This window comes from Hypanus sabinus, chromosome 2, assembly GCF_030144855.1.
Source record: "Hypanus sabinus isolate sHypSab1 chromosome 2, sHypSab1.hap1, whole genome shotgun sequence".
Classification (NCBI taxonomy): domain Eukaryota; kingdom Metazoa; phylum Chordata; class Chondrichthyes; order Myliobatiformes; family Dasyatidae; genus Hypanus; species Hypanus sabinus.
In genome coordinates this window covers 173,981,116-173,998,808 of record NC_082707.1, presented here as the reverse complement: position 1 = coordinate 173,998,808, position 17,693 = coordinate 173,981,116, and the positions used below count along the sequence as shown (strand labels likewise).

Below are 17,693 nucleotides of genomic sequence, written 5' to 3'. Positions count from 1 at the left end.
AGACCATAAGAAATCTCAACTACCTCCTCCTGGGGCTGAAGAACCTTTCCAAAGTCAAACATTCATCCTTCTGGAGGTAGAACGGACATGACCTTCATAACCATATAACAATTACAGCACGGAAACAGGCCATCTCGGCCCTTCTAGTCTGTGCCGAACGCTTACTCTCACCTAAACCCACTGACCTGCACTCAGCCCATAACCCTCCATTCCTTTCATGCCCATATACCTATCCAATTTTTTTTTAAATGACAAAATTGAACCTGCCTCTACCACTTCTACTGGAAGCTCGTTCCACACAGCTACCACTCTCTGAGTAAAGAAGTTCCCCCTCATGTTACCCCTAAACATTTGCCACTTAACTCTCAACTTATGTCCTCTTGTTTGAATCTCCCCTACTCTCAATGGAAAAAGCCTATCCACGTCAACTCTATCTATCCCCCTCATAATTTTAAATACCTCTATCAGGTCCCCTCTCAACCTTCTATGCTCCAAAGAATAAAGATCTAACTTATTCAACCTTTCTCTGTAATTTAGATGCTGAAACCCAGGTAACATTCTAGTAAATCTCCTCTGTACTCTCTCTAATTTGTTGACATCTTTCCTATAATTTGGTGACCAGAACTGTACACAATACTCCAAATTTGGCCTCACCAATGCCTTGTACAATTTTAATAATACATCCCAACTCCTATACTCAATGCTCTGATTTATAAAGGCCAGCATACCAAAAGCATTCTTCACCCGCTATCCACATGAGATTCCACCTTCAGGGAACTATGCATCATTTTTCCTAGATCACTCTGTTCTACTGCATTCCTCAATGCCCTACCATTTACCATGTATGTCCTATTTTGACTATTCCTACCAAAATGTAGCACCTCACACTTATCAGCATTGAACTCCATCTGCCATCTTTCAGCCCACTCTTCTAACTGGCCTAAATCTCTCTGCAAGCTTTGAAAACCTACTTCATTATCCACAATGCCACCTCTATTAGTCTCATCTGCATACTTACTAATCCAATTTACTACCCCATCATCCAGATCATTAATGTATATGACAAACAACATTGGACCCAGTACAGATCCCTGAGGCACATCACTAGTCACCGGCCTCCAACCTGACAAACAGTTATCCACCACTACTCTCTGGCATCTCCCATCCAGTCACTGTTGAATCCATTTGACTACTTCAATATTAATACCTAACGATTGAACCTTTCTATCTAACCTTCCGTGTGGAATCTTGTCAAAGGCCTTACTGAAGTCCATATAGACAACACCCACTGCTTTACCCTCATCAACTTTCCTAGTAACCTCTTCAAAAAAATCCAATAAGATATGTCAAACATGACCTTCCACACACAAATCTATGTTGACTGCTCCTAATCAGACCCTGTCTATCCAGATTATATATACCATCTCAAAGAATACTTTCCATTAATTTACCCACCACTGACGTCAAACTTACAAGCCAATAATTGCTAGGTTTACTCTTAGAACCCATAAGCACTCTCATAAGCACTAACAGACAAAATGTGAAGGAACTCTGCAGGTCAGGCAGCATCAATTGAAATGAATAAATAATCAACATTTTGGGGTGAAATCCATTCTTCAGGAATGTAAAGGAAGGTGAAAGATGCCAGAATAAAAAGATGGGGCGGTAGGGAAGGAGGACAGCTAGAAAGTGATGCTGAATCCAGGTTGGTAGGAAAGGGCTGAAGAGGAATGAATCTCATAGGAGAGGACAGTGAACCATAGGAGAAAGGGAAAGAGGAAGGGACCAAGGAGCAGGTGATGGGCAGGTGAGAAGTAAAAGGCCATAGTGGAGAACAGAAGAAGAGGGGAGCAGGAGGAAATTTTTTTTAAGGGAGAAAACAATATTCATTCCATCAGGTTGAAGGCTACCCAGATGGAAAACATGGTGTTGGTTCTCCACCCTAAGGGTGGCCTCATCGTGGCACATTAGACAGCCATGGACTGACAGGTGGAATGGAAATGGGAATCACATTGTTTGGCCACCAGGAAGTTCCACTTTTAGCCAATAGAACAGATGTGCTCACCAAAGTGGCCTCCCAATTTATGATGGGTCTCACCAATGTAGAGGAAGCTGCAACAGGAACACTAGACATTACAAAGATCCAAGCAGATTTGCAAGTTAAGTGTTGCCTCACCAGGAATTGTCTGTTTGGACACCTTAATGGAGTGAGAGAGGAAGTGAATAGGCAGGTGTAGCACTTTGGCTACTTACAGGGAAAAATGCCGGGAGGGAGCAGGATGAATGAACAAGGGAATCATGGAAGGAGCAATCCCTGTGGAAAGCAGAGAGAAGGGGGAAGGTTTGCTGATAGGATCCCTTTGGAGATGGCAGAAGTTGTGGAGACTGATGTGTTGGATACAAAGACTCATGAGCTGGTTGGTAAGGACAAGAGGAACGCTATTACTTTTAAGGCAATGTGAAGATGGGGTGAATGCAGATCATCACAATGCAGCAACAGATACATAGCGAGCAGCTCTAACTAGTGTACAAGATCTTCATTGATTTTACAGAAAGCTGAATCCTTCAATAATCTGGAGAATTCTACTTGCATGATCATTCCATGTCTAATTTACAATTCAAACCATGATCCATGAACCTTTATTTTTTGGTGTCCTTCTGTATGAATCAACAAAGGTCACCCCTTATAATCAAGATCAGACTGATGTCCTCAAAAACTTTCCACTTCCTTAGAGCCAGTTCTCAGCAAAGGTCAACATCAATGGTAAAATTCACCACAGCCTCCAGTGCCCCAGTACAGTTTTCATTTAGTTCCTTAGACAGTGGAACACCAAAACAACAAAAGAGTGATGTCCAAACCTTCTGTTCTTAGGACAGATGAACAACTTACTGTTGATTCCTCAACAGACTAAAGAACTATAATGCTGTCTCTGCAAAATCCTTCAAAATAATTGGCAACACTGGTCAACTAATGTCAGAGTTCTCTCCCAGGTCAACATCCCCCATCAATACCTTCTGATCATACACAACCAATTCTGGTGAGTAAGCTACACTATCAGAATATCTGATCCCCAAAAAAAACTTACTCTACATTATAATAAGAGACTTTCTAGAAGACACAGATGTTTAAATGATACTCTCCAAAGCCTCCTTAAAAAGTGGAATACCCTCACCAACTCCAGAAGATGCTTAACCTGTGACTGTTCAAAATAGGAAAGGAACTTCTGAAAAGACACTGAGCACCTTGAATCTCTACAACAGGGCATACTGAGGCCATCAATAAATTGCAAGAAGAACACACATTTCACATACCCCATTATGTACATCCAGTCACTTGTCGCAGACTCCAAAATCCCTTATCGGACTTATCATCTACCTCAGAGCCCAAAGAACTGACATGAAGTTAAGTCATAGAGAGTAATTGCTGATTAACATTGCAATGTCTTTATGGATAGGATAAATGTGTGCAATTTCAATAACCATATGGTAATACAGCCTGATTAATGGAGTGTTCAGTTCTGAAACCCAGCACTAAGACACAACTTAAAACAGGGTATTTGCTGTGTCAATATACTGTACATAATTATTTTCTGACATCACATGGGATGATTCAAACAAGATGAAGAATGGCACTCAAGGTCATGGACAAAATGCAGATGTTGGCTGATAAAGATTATTCACTTAGCACTTTACTGAAGGCGGTAATCAGCGCCTTGTCTTTCACACTCATGGAAACAGATATTTACTAAAAAGATAATTAGGAAAACTTATAAAATTTATAAATATTAAATTTAATTTAAAAATCCAATTTCCAAAATTGCAATGTCATTTAAAATATGAAAATCAAAAGCAATTTTTATCAGTATCTTGATAATTTATTTCTACAAATGTGTGAAATAATTAGTCATATTACATTTCACTTGAGTACTGTGAAATTTTGTCTCTCACTACAGCAATTAAATTTGCCTGGAATAGTAAACTTTTTATCATCTAACCTGTGATGACGTCAAATGCGAACAACCTTTCTTGTTCTCCAGTGATGATGAATCTTGAGTGCTATAAATTACAAAAATAGCTTTATGAACTACAGTTTTAATGTCAATCAAACATTTTAAAACCATTTACACCACCTACAGCAAAAATTTTCGAAATAAATACCGTCTGTTGGCAGGAGTTCACAGTACCTGTTGAAATCAGTCTGCGTTTCTTGTGTCACTAGATTCTTTTTGGGCAAATTTTTCTTTTTCACAGGAGTGTAATACCTATAATGGGCCAGAAAAGACTGTGCTTCTTTCTTTAAAATGCGTGGACTGAATCGTTGTCCATTTGTAAAGCAGTGAGCATGTTTTTCCAAAACATCACCACTGTATGTTTTTTGGCGTGCATCCTGAAATGATCTACAGTAAAGCTGGCTATTTGCAAGGCTAGCTGAGGAGCTACGGAAAGTTTTATAATGCTGCCGAGAAGACGCTGAGGTCCTGGGGCTTAAGTCTGAGTAGCATTTTGTAAATATTTTCTGAGCTTCCTTATCAATTCTGGGAGTGGATGGTAATGTTGAAAACTCCTGAGCAGAGATGACAGTTCGGTTCGGAGTCATGCAACCATTTGTTAAGCAACAGGTGACATCATGCTGTAGTATGGATGGATTCTGTGAACAAAAATTGAAAAAAAAAATGTGAATATGAAAATGTTATTTACAAAGTACTTACCAAATAGAAAAGTATAACAAAAATTCTAATATATGGCCCTTCCTTATGCACTCTCGAATAGGACAACAATAAGGAGAAAATATGTTACATGCAGTGGAGCTTTTAAAATATTTTAAACAGTATAGCAACACAAATGACAACAAATTCATTAAAGGAATAATATTGTTGGACAAATTTAGAAGATGTCTTCACTGACAGGAATTTCAACTACTAATTGAGAATTAAGGTTCCAATATGAGCTATGAAAGTCAACCAGGCTACTATTCTTAGCCAATAGACACTGTAAACAATGCTACTCATCAAGGAGCAACACACACAAAATGCTGGAAAAAGTCAGCAAGTCAGGCAGCATCTATGAAGGGGAATTTTACATCAAGACTGGAAAGGAAGGGATAGAATCCAGAATAAGAAGGTTAATGGAGAGAACGGAGTGCAAGCTGGCAAATGCAGAGTCTCTTGCGTCTATTCATTGAAGTCTTTCATTACGGGGTTAACCAGAGAGGACATATACAAGGAGGGCTGATGCAAAGCAAGTTCTATGAGCATTCCTTTGTTACGTACTGTGTTGTATGATGTGGGCAATCATTGTCTTTCCATGACCATGACTGATCTCAGCAAATTTTACAGCAAGTGGTTTGCCACTGTCTTCTTCTGGGCAGTGTCTCTAGAAGACAGGTGACCATAGCCATTATCCATACTCTTCACAGGTTGCCTGCCTGGCACTAGGACTTGTGATATGCACCAGCTGTTCATGTAACCATCCACTACTTTCTCCTATGGCTTCACATGACCCTGATCAGTGGTGGTGGGAGGGGTGCTAAGCAGGTGCTACACGTGCCCAAAAGTGACCTGCAGGCTAGTGGAGGGAAGGAGCGCCTTACCCTTCCTTTGATAGAGGTATCTCCACCCCAACACCCAGTTCTACAACCATTTACTTAAAAAAGGTTATACATAATGGATAGGATAAGTTTTTAGGGCATGTTCCTGTTTTTATTAAATAACATTTTGCATTTGCATAAGAACTACTTATAATGTCAAAGCTGAAGAAAATGTAATCCTTCTTAATTTTAGTGCTTTGACTAGAAATGATTATCACTGGGGGTGGAAGGATTTTAAGCTGAAATAGGGTTGGAAAGCAAAACAAAGTTCCCAAAGCTCTATGCAAAATCATAGGATACACAAAAAACGTTCTCACAGCGCATTTGCAGGAGTACGAGACTGGATTCATGTTAACCACTTTTCACATCAGATAGAGGCAAGCTAAAACATAGGACATTTCAGGTTCAGAAAAATCACTGCTTCTGCAAATGAAATATTATCGAAAATGCAATATGAAATATGGGCAGCATCAGAAAACATTTTATACCTTTGCACCACCTTTCACTGATGAGGTAGAGTTTTGAGATTTGGACATTGCAATACATTTGAAAGGGATAGTTACCTGAACATTTGGTTCCAAGGGGGATGAAGCACTGTAGAATTGGTCAAGAGAGTCAAGAGGGTTTGATTACAAGTGAGGCAGGTATGGGGATCCAGAAGGCACTGATGGAGGGCTGCAGGTCTTGCACTTGTCCAACAGGAATGATTTTCTTGCAACCTCTCTGGATGAGAACAGAGGTTGCAGGGTGAATAAGCAAACTTACAACAACAGTGTAATACAGGGGCTCCCTCTAATTAGGAGTGAAAATGAATACAGTGCTAATAGGGGACTGTTCTATAGAGGGGAATAAAAACTATTCTTTGCAGTCATTAGTGTGGGTCCCAAAAGCCCTGTACCTAGGTTAAAGACATCCTCTTGGATTTGGAGAGGAATTCAAGAGAGGGAGGAGAAAGAGCTAATTGTTATAGTCCACATGGGAATCAACAACTTATGAAGGACAAAGAAAGAAATTCTACTGGAGGAGTATGAGCATTTAAGGCCCATAGTTTTTAAAAAATCATTGTAATATTTGGATTACTTTCAGAGCCACGTGCAGATTGAGATACGGTCACTAAGATCAGGAAAAACGTTTGTAGCTCAGAGGATGATGTTAAAGAAATAGATTTCAATTAGAAGCAATAGTAGCAATATTGGTAAAAGGGAAGTTGAATTTGTTCTATTGGGGCACTTTTCACTTTCTAATGATAAAGGGGTGCAGCTATTACAGCTTTCTCAGGAACTGCATATGCTTCTCCCAATACCTCCATTTTCTTCCTACATCTCATTAATATACAGGTGGGGAAGTTCATTGGTCACTAAAAATTGCCCTGATTGTGTAGGTGAGTGGTGGAATTTAGGGAAAGTTGATGGAAAATTGGCAGAGAACAGGATTGCTCTGTGAGCCAGGATAGATGAGCCAAAGTGGCTTCCATCTAAGTTGGAAAGAACTGTGGAAGTATGGATATGGGCTGCAACCAATGCTTTATAGTGAGTTGAATAAACAAGGCTGTAGAAAAGGCTTGAAACTTAATATTGCATGGAGAGGGTTTAAGAGACAAAATTTATAAAATTAAAGATAAATGAGCAAGTCATATTGGAGACTAGCGAAATGGGAGATGATAACCAGAGTTTATTGGAAAGTAACATTTTGAACACTGCTTTCCTCTGCTTCCACAGATGCTGCCTGATCTGCTGAATTCCTCCAGCACTTTGTTTATTTGCTCCAGAAAATGGCAACTGCAGTCTCATGTCACCACACCTTCAGTTAGCTGAAATGTTAGGTAACAGGACCTGGAAAATGGTAATAGAAAACTGAAGGCTCTTTATCCAGCAACAGAGATTAATTAATGGCACAAATAGAAATATAATCTAATACTCATCATAGAAATGTGATTAAAAAGTGAGCAAGGTTGGGAATTAAATACGCCACAAAATTACCATTTGCAAAAAAAAGTACTGGAGACATCAGTGTTAAGTTATAGTAAACACAAAGTACACTGCAGATGCTGTGGTCAAATCAACACATACAAACAAGCTGGATGAACTCAGCAGATCAGGCAGCATCCGTTGACTGCTCATTTTAACGGATGCTGCCCAACCTGCTGAGTTCATCCAGCTTGTTTGTAAGTGTAAAGTTATACTTTCTCACCAGTGTTTAGTTTGGATTTTGCTAGGATTACTCTACTCCAAGTGTCTTCAGGATGTGCAAGGGTAGCTACCATTTTTTTTAAATTAAAGGTATGATGTGTAGGTAAATAGTCATCTGCAACAAGGCAAACTAATTACTTTCCCAATTAAATTTTCATTGCCAAGTCATCCACTTTCAAATTCTACGGGGGTAATTATTGACTAGAAATCTATCTGGACTAGCAAATAAATAATGTAGCCAAAGAGCAAGTCATAGGCTGGGGATCCTACACCAAGTTACTCAGGTCTAGACACCATAAAAATATTGCACCATCAATAGCATTTAGCCAAGAGTGTAATGAAATTTACTCCACTTGCTTGAACAACTGGAGTTCCAACAACAGTTAAGAAACTCAACTTGTGCCAACCCAAAACAGCCACTCGTTCAGTACGCTATGTGCCACCCCTTAAGGACAGTCATTGCACCTCTACCTGTGAAAGCACAGCTACTCACCCAGACCCATCCAACAGAAACTCCCAAACTCACAATTTGTACAACCATGAAAAAAGCAGAAGTTGAAGGCACAGCACCACTTACAAGTTTCTTTCAAAATCACACACCATACATTGGAAGTATATCACAATTTCTTCATATTTTCTTGTTCTAAGTCCTGGAACTCCTGACTTAAATGTAATATCTTAAGGACCGTCGAGATGGAAACTTACCACCATCTTCTTGATAAATGCTGGCTTTGCAAGCAACACCATAGCTTGCAATGGAGTTTAGATTTAAAAAGAATCAACGTACAACACATAGTTGTTCATTAGCTTCTTTTTCAGTAAAGAAAACTAAATTAAACACTGCTATAATGACTTGGAAATCAACAGATCCATCTTTGCTGACCCATAAAACTGGTTGTGGAAAACCTGGAGTCCAAATCATACACTCAGTGGCCACTTTGCTTGGTACCTTCTGTACTTACTAAAGTGGTAATTGAGTGTATGCTTGTGCTCTTCTACTGCTGTAAGTCATCCACTTCAAGGTTCAATGTGTTGTACATTCAGAAACATCCTTCTGCACACCACTGATGAAACACGTGGTTATTTGAGTTACTGTTGCTTTCCTGTCAGCTTGAACCAGTCTGGCCACACTCCTCTGACCTGTCTCATAAACAAGGCATTTTACCACACAGAAGTTCTACTCACTGGATGCTTATTGTTTTTTGCACTATTCTCTGTTGTTCTGGAGACTATTGTGCATGAAAATCCCAGGAGATCAGTAGTTTCTGAGATACTCAAGCCGCCACGTCTGACACCAACAATCACTCCACTGTCAAAGTCACCAAGATCACATTTCATTGCCATTCTAATGTTTGGTCTGAACAACTAAACCTTTGATAAAATCTGCATTTATTTATGCTTTGAGTTGCTGCCACATGATTGGCTGATTTGCATCGATGAGCTAACATACAGGTGTACCTAATAGAGTGGCCACTGAGTGTATATAAAGTGCATAAATGAGAAGATAGGAACTCTGTTTAACGACCTATAACTTCCATGTACTAATCAACAATCATGGTGGAAATAGACTATTTCACAGAAAGAGAGGTCAATAAGGAGGTTAATTTACTGAAAAGTATTCTTGGTAATAAGTCAGGCAATCTATCAGCAAAAACTATTATAAAATACTGATGTAGTTAACAACAATGTCATGAAGTTCACCACTTAGACCATAAGATGTAGGGGCATAGTTAGTTCTGTCATGGCTGAGTTATTATCCCTCTCAACTTCATTCTCATGCTTTCTCCCTGTAACCTTTGACCAATCAAGAACCTACCAACCTCTGCTTTAAATATAGCCAATGACTTGGCCTCCACCTCTGTCTGTGACAATGATTCCACAGGTTCACGATGCTCTGGCTGAAGAAATTCCTCATCTCTGTTCAAAATACACAACCCTCTAATCTAAGTCTATGTCCTCTGGTCCTGCACTCCCCCACCAAAGGAAACATCCCCTCCACATCCACTCTATCTAGGCCTTTCTATATTCAATAGGTTTCAATGAGATCCCATCTCATCCTCCTAAGCTCCACTGAGTACAAACGCTGAGCCTTCAAACACTCCTCGTGTTAACCCTTTCATTCCTGGAATCATTCTCACGAACCTCCTCTGCACCCTCTCTAATGCCAGCACATCTTTTCATAGATTAGGGGCCCAAAACTGCTCAGTAAAAATAGACACCAGTGATGGAGAGAAGTGTGGAATGCACATGAAGCCTAATTTAGATGATGAAAATGACAAATCAAGTACAAAACTGGAGAAGGTTGAAAAGGTGGGTAGAATAAAATAAATAAAACAAAAATCATGGAAATATTAAGGTCAGCAGCATCTGTGGAAAGAGAAATAAACTTAATTTTTCAGGTCCAAAACTCATAATCTGAACTGGGCAAAAGAGGTCAAATGTTGTACAATAGCACAGTACCAAAGCTATTTTGTACAAAACTATTCAGAATCCTTTTTTGTATACATTTGCTATCTTAAAAATAATTTTTTTCTTATTTTTAGCCAATTAATTATTATCTCAACAGATTTTGGCAAAGTCAAAGAGCTAAGAGTTAAAAACAAAGCAAAACCAGAAGTGGTAAATGGGGGTGGAGTTTCAAGATGGCGACGTAGACATCTGCCTTTTAGGCGCTCTTCATTTTTTAAGCTATAATCACCCTTTAATCAAATCTTTTCGTACTTAATTACATGGGTTGATATTTACGATTTATTTCTCTTTTTAAAAATAACACTGGATTTAATTTTTTCAAACATAAAATGTCTGTACCTAAGAAATCGTCTAAAGACCCTATAACTCTCGATGCAATCTCCAGTCTTCTGGATACTAAACTGGATACTAAACTTGCAAGTCTAGAAAACAAACTTACTGCGAAAATGTCGGAGCTTGAAGAAATCGTTAAGTCATTTGATATCAAGCTTCAATCGCAGGCAGCAGATATTGAACGCCATGAAAAAAAGTTTGCGGCTCTTGACAAGATAATTTGTGAAAAAATACGTACAATCGAAACTTTGGAGGAGAAGGTACGGTCGACCGCTAAAATAGTGGAGTAGTATAAGTTTAAAATCACCGATCTTGAAAACCGGTCTCGCAGACAGAATTTGCATATTATTGGATTTCCCGAAAATCTCGAGTCTGGTGACTTAACTGAATATTTCTCTAATTTATTGTGGGAAATTTTTGGCGAGGACGCTTTGCGGGTTAAACCTACTATTGATCGTGCCCACAGAGTTTCGAGATTTTCGGATGCGAAAGACAAGCCACGAGCTGTGATTGTCCGTCTCCATTATCCTCGGGAGAAAGAGCTTTTAATTTGATTAGCTCGTCAGAAAGGTATGATTTCTCACAGAAGCAACAACTTTCGTATTGTGGAGGACTATTCATTCGATTGGACTTAAACAAGCTTTAAGATATCCAGCGAATCTCAGAATTACGTTGAGCGACAACAGTCAGCGTTTCTTTAATACTCCGGAAGAAGCGAAGAAATTCGTTGAAGAATATCACTCTTCTAGTCCAACTTGAACTATGTGTTATGTGGAAGAACTTTTGGAGAGAAGACGCCATTCCGTTTTAGGCTTTAACTTATGAAGCTGCAGTATAGCTTTTTATTTTGGTCTGTAGACCTGTTTTTTTTTATCATCATGATTTACAGATGCTTTTTTAACTTTACTATAATGTCTTTTTTCTTAATTAATTCTTTTTCCCTCTGGATTAGATATACATGTTAAGACTTTGTAATAATGATTTATTTTTCAAGATGTCATTTCTTCTTCCCATAAGACTTTGCTTTCCGTAAGTGTTTATTTGCCTGTATTTGAGAATGGGACGAATGTTTTGAATTTTTGAACCTTTTTTTTATATATATATTGTAGTGGTTATTGAACCCTTTTTTAATTCTATTTTGATAACCTTTTTTTAAAAAAAAAGATTGGTGAATTTACATCTATATTTTGTAATATGGTCCTTTCAAAATGTCATTTCTTCTTCCCATAAGTCTTTGTTTTTGAAACGTCATTTCCTTATATTTGAATATGGAATTTTTTTTAAAGGCATATTACACTATTTTAAACTTCAATGGTTATCCTTTTTTTTATTAATGATTTTTTGCTTTTTTATATTATTTTTTCATTTTGATTGATATATATTCTTTCTGTTTACAACCCTGTATTTATATCTGGGTGTTATATAGTTTCTCTTTTCTTTCTTTTCATGAGTCGCCATCTTGAAAATGGGGCTAATATTAGTGTTAGTTTGTGCGCCTGCCACTTGGCTTTTTTCCGTGGGGTTGGGGGAGGGGGTAGGGATCTTCTTTCACGCTTTTGCTTTTTATTTTTTTGCTTTTAGTTTATGGGCCGACTTTAAATTATCAATATTGTTGAGGTGTCATGTTCTCCGGTTGCTCCTGAATCATTTCTCCTTCTTCCTGAATTATGGGTTATGTGCCTTTTTAACCTTTTATGATATACACAACTAATATTGGCATGATGGATAAGTCTATTAACTTTATCTCCTGGAATACTAATGGTTTAAATCATCCGATTAAACGTAAAAAAATATTTCAAGTATTCCATAGACTAAATGCTAATATTATTTTTGCACAGGAGACCCATATTAGGAGGGAGGATAATCAACGCTTTTTTAGGTTCTGGATGGGTCAACAATTTCACTCGAATTGTACCGCCAAAATTAGGGGTGTGTCTATTTTTATAGACCCCTCAATTTCGTTTACACATCATGAAATTATTTCTGATCCACAGGGCAGATTTTTGTTGATAACTGGTTCACTTTTTAATCGAAAAGTGGTTCTAGTTAATATTTATGCTCCAAACTTTGACTGCCCTGAATTCTTTAAACGTTTATTTACTTCCCTTCCTAATCTAAATGAATATATGTTGATAATGGGTGGAGATTTCAATTGTTGTTTGAATCCTTCAATGGATAGATCTAAACCTATTCGAATTCTTCCGAATAGATCAGCCTTATTATTAATTCTTTTATGGTTGATTCGGGAATTACTGAAATATGGTGGTTTTTGAACCCTAAAGATAAAGAATTTTCGTTTTTTTCACATGTATATCACAGTTATTCTAGAATTGATTATTTCCTTATTGATCATCGTTTATTAACAGAAGTTATTGATTGTAAATATGATTCTATTGCTATTTCGGATCATGCATCTTTGAAGTTATCTATCAAGATTTCGGACTTTTCTAATAATACTAGATCTTGGAGACTTAACGCTACTTTGCTTCAAGATCCAGAATTCATCACCTACATAAAACAGCAAATTGACTTGTTTTTCTCAACAAACTATACAGAAGAGATTGACAGAGGAATACTTTGGGACTCTTTTAAGGCTTTTATCCGTGGACAAATTATCTCATATTCCGTCAGTAAAAGAAAACAAAGATATTTAGATATTGCTTTATTAGTGGATAAAATTAAAGAAATTGATAAGATTTACTCCGTGACTCCTACCAAAGAACTTTATAAGAAGAGAGTTGAGCTTCAAATGGAGCATAGCTTATTATTATCTTCTTCAATTGAGAATCAATTAATTAGGACCAGGGCTCAATTTTATATCCATAGTGATCGAACTGGCAAATTGTTAGCTAACCAATTAAAAGCTATCTCGACTAAGCGACAAATTATTAAAATTCGTAAACAAGACGGCAATCTGACTACTGATCATAAAGAAATCAATAACACTTTTCAAGATTTTTATAAATCTTTATATCAATCAGAATTTGATGGCGATCTGTCCATGATGGATCACTTTTTTAACAATTTGAATATTCCCAAACTGACAGATGAAGATCGTAGCTTGTTTGATGCTCCTATCTCTTTGGCCGAAATAGGAGAGGCCATCTCATCAATGAATTCAGGGAAAGCTCCTGGTCCTGATGGTTATATTATAGAATTTTTAAAAACTTTTTCTTCTTTGCTTTCCCCTTGGTTATGTGAAATTTTTAATGATGCATTTGTTAAGAAGAGATTACCTCAGTCTTTTTATGAAGCTACTATCTCTCTAATTCTTAAAAAAGATAAGGATCCCACTTTATGTGCATCTTATCACCCTATATCACTATTAAATGTAGACTCTAAGATTCTTACAAAAAATTTAGCTATTAGGTTAGAAAAGGTACTATCACAGATTATTTCAGAAGACCAAACTGGTTTTATTAGGAATCGGTATTCCTTTTTTAATATTAGAAAATTGATTAATATAATTTATACTTCATCACCCACAATTCCAGAATGTGTTATTTCACTAGATGCTGAAAAAGCTTTTGATAGAGTTGAATGGGTATACTTATTTAACACTTTGAGATATTTTAATTTTAGTCCTAATTTTATATCATGGATCAAACTAATATATCACAAACCTGTTGCTTCTGTTCTTACAAATAATTACAGATCTTCTTTTTTTCAATTATCTCGTGGTACGAGACAAGGTTGCCCCTTAAGTCCTTTATTGCTTAATATTGCATTAGAACCTTTAGCCATTGCTATTCGTGAATCTCCTAATATTTTTGGTATTACCCGCAATGAGAAATTATACAAGTTATCACTTTATGCTGATGACTTGTTGTTATATATTTCTGATCCTGACAGGTCTATTCCCGCTATTTTATCCTTGTTGGCTCAATTTGGTAGTTTTTCTGGTTATAAACTAAACTTGGATAAGAGTGATTTATTCCCTTTAAACGCGCAAACTTTATTGAATGAAAGGATACCATTTAAAGTTGTTGATGATAACTTTATCTATTTAGGTATAAAAATTACCAAGAAATATAAAGATTTATTTACATTGAATTTTTTACCTATGCTTTATCAAATTCAACAACTTACTACAAGATGGTCTCCCTTATCCTTATCATTAGTTGGTCGGATTAATGCTATTAAAATGATGATTCTACCGAAATCTCTATATTTATTTCAAGCTTTACCAATTTTTATTCCTAAATCTTTTTTTGATAACATTGACTCAAAAATGTCTTCATTTGTGTGGCAAAATAAAAATCCTAGGTTAAGTAAAAGGCAATTACAAAAATCTAAAAAAGATGGTGGTTTAGCTCTACCTAACTATAGATTTTACTACTGGGCGAATAATATTCGTAACTTAATTTATTGGAAATCAGATTTGGATTCACCATTGTGCCCACAGTGGGTAAATTTAGAATGCAATGAGGCACAGGGATATTCTCTATTCTCCGTTCTGGGTTCTTCTCTTTCTGCCGATTTAGTTAAATTCAATAAACAGATATCCAACCCTGTTGTCAAACATACATTATGAATTTGGTTTCAATTTCGTAAATTTTTTACTCTGAAAAACTTTGTTCTTGATAGCCCTATTTTACTTAATTTTTTTTTCAAACCTTCTTTGACAGATCAAGCTTTTAGCATATGGAAAAGGAAAGGTATAAAATGCTTTCGTGATCTCTTCTTTGAAGATAGTTTGATGTCTTTCGACCAACTTTCCAACAAATTTGAGTTACCTAAATCTAACTTTTTTAGATATCTACAAATTAGAAATTTTTTACATAAAATTCTACCATCCTTCCCCAATTCAACTTCAATGGACTTTTTAGGTATGATTTTTACCTTAAATCCCTATCAGAAGGGATTAGTGGCTTTTATTTATAATATGATTATGAAGATACAACCAGAAATATCAGGTAGAATTAAACAAGAATGGGAAAAAGAACTTCAATATAATATATCAATAGAAAAATGGGAAAAAATTTTACAAATGGTTAATTCTTCTTCTATATGTGCTAAACATGCTTTAATACAATTTAAAATTGTACATAGAGCTCATATGTCTAAAGATAAACTTGCTCGATTCTACTCTCATATTAACCCTCAATGTGACAGATGTCATTCAGATGTGGCTTCATTGACCCATATGTTTTGGTCATGTAATACCTTATATAATTATTGGAAGGACATATTTGCTACCATTTCCTCAATTTGGAATATCGATTTACAACCTCATTTTATTACTGCAATTTTTGGTATACCAAATGAGGATGATAATCAATTAGACAAATGATTGCTTTTGTAACATTAATGGCCAGAAGGTCTATATTGCAAAATTGGAAAGAAGTAAATCCTCCTACCACATTTCAGTGGCTCTCTCAAACTATTTATCTGAGCTTGGAAAAAATTAGAAGCTCTATTTTTGACTCAGCAGTTAAATTTGAAGAAACTTGGGGACCGTTCATTCGACATTTTCATATGAATTAATTTGACCTCTCCCAGACCTTCTCTCTGTCTATTCTTGTTCTGGTATGGAGTTCCGGAGTTTTTGGCACTATCATATACAAATAAACTGTTATTATTGCCCATGTTAGTTTAGTTTAGTATTTTTTTTTCTAATATATATTTCTTGCTTGTATTTTTATAATTTTTTCTTTTTCTTTTGATGATTATTTTTATTTTTTTCATATAATTATTATAGACTGGATTGATAATGTACTATGTTTTTCTGTTGATATTTTAATAGGATATTGTTATCCTACTATTAATTCAATTTCAAGTCTTATCCATTTATAACCTATTCATTATTATGTTATGTTTTTTTTATATATATGAAATTCAATAAAAAGATTGGAAAAGAAAGAAAGAAGTGGTAAATGGGTATCAATTAGCCTGTTAAAAAAACATAATTATTCTCAAGTGTTCATTCACATTCATTACCATTAAACACACCTTAATGTGCTCAGTAGAGGTTAATCTTCCACTGCTGCCTGAGCTGGACCAAGATTCTGATCTAGCACAAATGAAACCTTTTTGGTTTGGTGTTTGTCGATTTCTTCTCTGCAGCTGGTCTTGATCTTAAGAACAAAGAGAACAAATTAGATCAATCTGATGTTTTGTAATATTTATACTTGCATTTTAAATAGGTTTGACATAAAAGTTAAATTAACATAAATTTTAAAAGAATAACCCAGCCAAATTACTCTTTGGTTGGGTTTCTCTCTTTCCTTGGAAGCTAGAACACCAAATGATTTTGCCACTTGCACTATCACAGGAATGGCCGTCACAGTGATAATGACAGTAAATGTATGACACCATAAATGAATCCTTCAACCAAGGAAAATAGACATCACATACCAAAACTTCCTCTGAATTCATAAGCTAACTAGATGAAATTGCCAGAGCACAAATGTAGTGCTAATTATGAATCATTAAAACCAAACATCACTAACTTTCTCAAAACAATGAAATATTTTGGATGAATAGTATTGTCTATGCTGTCATTCTGCTTTGTGACAAAGCACATTAACGTGATGTTACCAACGCCTTTGCAAAAACATGCCATTGCTTTTCTTTCTCAGAGCTAGCTCTTCTTTTAAATTAAAATTGATACATCAAATCTGTAATTGAAAATTTTTAAAAAAACCTACTATTGCAGATGCTTATGCACAAGCCAAATACAAAATCTACTAGAGATAAAATCTCAACTGCCCACAGAAATTATTTTCCATCAACTTATCTGGCACAACAGTGCAAAATGAGGTAAAATTGTGCAGGTGTATGCGTACTGGGTATAAACACTGTGGGCTACCAATAGCAGCAGCTCCACGACCTACAGGCTAATTCTTCAGCATATCATACACTAGCGCTATCAGTAAGCCACAAGATCAACACTCTTCAATGAATGTGGAAGACTTTGCCAAGACAGGCTACACTCATACCTGAAAGTGATATGCCAACTTGGTGAAACTGCAACATCTAACAACATTTTTAATTAACAGAAAAAACAACAAGCTGATCTAGTAGGTGAGATTAGTCCAAAAGATCATAAGACTAAAGAGCCATTCTTGCTATTTGGCCCATTGAATCTGCTCCACCATTCAATTTAGTTTTCC

General features: G+C 36.3%; 1 pseudogene; it reads right to left on the bottom strand.

The window, feature by feature from the left end:
* LOC132387295 (spermatogenesis-associated protein 7-like) overlaps positions 1-17,693 on the bottom strand; it is an 85,899-nt pseudogene that overhangs the window by 38,153 nt on the left and 30,053 nt on the right.